Source organism: Limulus polyphemus, unplaced genomic scaffold (assembly GCF_000517525.1).
Source record: "Limulus polyphemus unplaced genomic scaffold, Limulus_polyphemus-2.1.2 Scaffold5891, whole genome shotgun sequence".
NCBI classification, from domain to species: Eukaryota; Metazoa; Arthropoda; class Merostomata; order Xiphosura; family Limulidae; genus Limulus; species Limulus polyphemus.
In genome coordinates, this window is record NW_013671501.1 from 38,557 (window position 1) to 41,723 (window position 3,167).

The following is a 3,167-nucleotide window of genomic DNA, read 5'->3' on the forward strand; positions in this document are numbered from 1 at the left end:
ATACCCGTGGTGGGCAGAGCACAGATAGCCCATCGTGTAACTTTGTGCCTAACTACAAACAACAACGACAACCGTTGTGTCCACCAGGGGAGTCGAAACTCGGTATTTTAGTGTGGTAAGTCCGTGTACTTATCGCTGTCCCATATATTTTTAACTTAAAACTTATTCTTTCCATCCCATTCTTCTTCGCATTATTTATATTTATCAATTATTCGCTTCTTATCTTTCTCTAAACTATTCGTTTCATAAACTATTTTCGTGTATTGGGTGTGGCCAAGCGTTTAGCGTACCGGACTGCGAATTGAAAGATCGAAACGTGGTGCCGACTTTGAGCGGTGTTATGAAAGTAACACTCAGTAGAGTTATTCAGTTTAAAGAGTTGGACAAGCCTCTTGTTACGACGGGTACTACTGCTTGGTGGGGTGAGTATATTTGAATCCCGGGGGGGGGGGTCTCTGGCGTGGTCATATAGACTCATAAGGTGCCATTCAGAATGAAAATGTCTAACTCCTCATTTATAAGTTTCTTTAGCGATTATTCCTCGAATCTGAAGATTGATAACGCCAAAAATCGGTTTTCGTTACCCGTGGTGGGTCACACCACCGATTGACCATGAAGATTGATAACGCCAAAAATCGGTTTTCGTTACCCGTGGTGGGTCACACCACAGATTGACCATGAAGATTAATAACGCCAAAAATCGGTTTTCGTTACCCGTGGTGGGTTACACCACCGATTGACCATGAAGATTGATAACGCCAAAAATCGGTTTTCGTTACCCGTGGTGGGTCACACCACCGATTGACCATTTTGTAGCTTTGTGCTTAACAGTAAACATGAAATTTCTTGAATTATTCTGTGATGCTCTGCTCTTGTTTGTAAAATGTTTACTAAATGTAGAGAGAGAGAGAGAAAAAACATTTTCTAAATTTATTAAACTTTTTTATTTGAATTATTATTTTTGAATTATTTTGTTTCCATGGATACGAATATTCCAGCTATCATCTCCAAAGGTATTTGAGCCATTTGACTGTTTGATATCTCTCAAAACCAGTCCACCGGTGGATCAGCAGTAAGTTTACGAACTTACAACGCTAAAATCAGGGGTTCGACTCCCCATAGTGGACAGAACAACCTCAACCTGTCAAAACCGACAACGTAAAATGACACCGTGTGACGGAAAGCCACGTCAGTCTTTAAACAATTTTGGGGGAGGGGCCGTCCACTTTTCAAGACTGCCCCTCCTTCGGCATTGACTTGCGTATTTGTATTACTCTGATACTCTCGAGTTTCTGACGGCGTGAGAGAGTGTTCTATCAGGACAAGTAGTCACTCCGAACCAAGACTAATCTCACGACAGCAGCGACCCTCAGAAGAGCGGTGTTTTTACTCCTAACTATGCGGATCAAACGACAACTGAAACAAAGGAATCGGTAAGAAAATGTTAACCAAACTGCTATAATCTTAGACAATACTCACATTCATACAGCAGGTATAATTATTTAATAGTGAAGTACTTATACGGCTAAATATCAGGTTTCGATACCTCCAGTGGTCATAGCACAAATAGCCCATTGTGTAGCTTTGCGCTTAACAACAAACAATACAGTAAGCCCCCCTCCCCCGGTGGCTCAGCAGCAAATCTGAGGGTTTATAACTCCAAAAATTGGATTTCGATACCTGCGGAAGGCACAGTACTATTAACCCAATGTGTAGCTTAGTGCTCATTATCAAAGAGTACAGTAAGACAGTGCAATAAGAAACAGTTTTAACTTAAATAGACGTAATCAACATTATATATTACTTAGGCTAAAGATTCCGAACTTATGATATCAGAACATGATAAGAATCTCTTTAAAAATAACGATTAATTTAAACTAACATAATCCTCAAAATTACCAACTCGTTCTTATGCCGATATATACCAGAAGGGGAACAAAGAAAATATTTGTCCACTTGCATAAATTTAAGCTACGCGACGGGGAAGCTTTCCCGGGAAAGATTTGAAAAATAAACCTAGAATGGTGCATTCTGGATACCCCCTTTTTTTTTCTCGACACAAAGTGTTGTAAAATAAACCTAGAATGGTGCATTCTGATACCACCTTTTTTTTTCTCGACACAAAGTGTTGTAAAAAATTTACATTTGTATCCCTGGCATTTTAAAAATATTATTTGGAAAAAAACAAAACAAACCCAATCAGGTTAAGATTTTATGTCAAAGAAAATCTGTATCTTTAATTTTCGTTGTTACACGCACGTGCGTGCGCCTAGCTATGCCTCTGACTTGGTAACAATGCATACCCTCCCGTCAACTTCTTGTTATACCGGTAGCGACCGGCGGGGTCCACAGACATTGTACCGAATAACTAAAACACCCAGAGTAAAGGAACTAAAAAAAAAAAAAACGTGGGTTGAGTCCCTCATGTTTTTACAGAAGATAATAGGGGGCCTAACATTCATAAGTGGGGTTAATTACGCAGAATTGATGGTATTTTTTTTATTGGGGCCTTTTAAGCCCGACCCCCCAGTGGCACAGCGGTATGTCTGTGGACTTACAACACTAGAAACCGGGTTTCGATACCCGTGGTGGGCAGAGCACGGATAGCCCATCGTGTAGCTTTGTGCATAATTACAAACAAACAGACTAGCGCAGATGGTTATCAAGTAGATTTACGCGAAATTCAACAAAACAAACAAATATATTTGACATTTACCAAATGAATATACTTGGCACTCTGGTGGTGCCATTTAGCACTACAAATGGAAAAGTAAATGTTTAGTTTTCGTTCTAAGTTTTCTGATAGTATTAATGACTTGTTTAGTTTTCGTTCTAAGTTTTCTGATAGTATTAATGACTTGTTTTGTTTTAGTTCTAAGTTTTCTGATAGTATTAATGACTTGTTTTGTTTTCGTTTCTATTGAAAAATTTAATGAAGTAATTACCATCTGCAAGGTTTCCTTCACACAACCCTAGGGGGTATAAACCCCCTGAACTTCCCCATGGCCCCTGCCCCCCACTGGCACAGTGGTATATCTGCGGACTTATACTGCTAGAAACCGGGTTTCGATACCCGTGGTGGGCAGAGCACAGATAACCCTTGATGTAGCTTTGTGCTTAATAACAACCAACACAACAACCCATGGCCCCCTATTGGTCAACTAGTC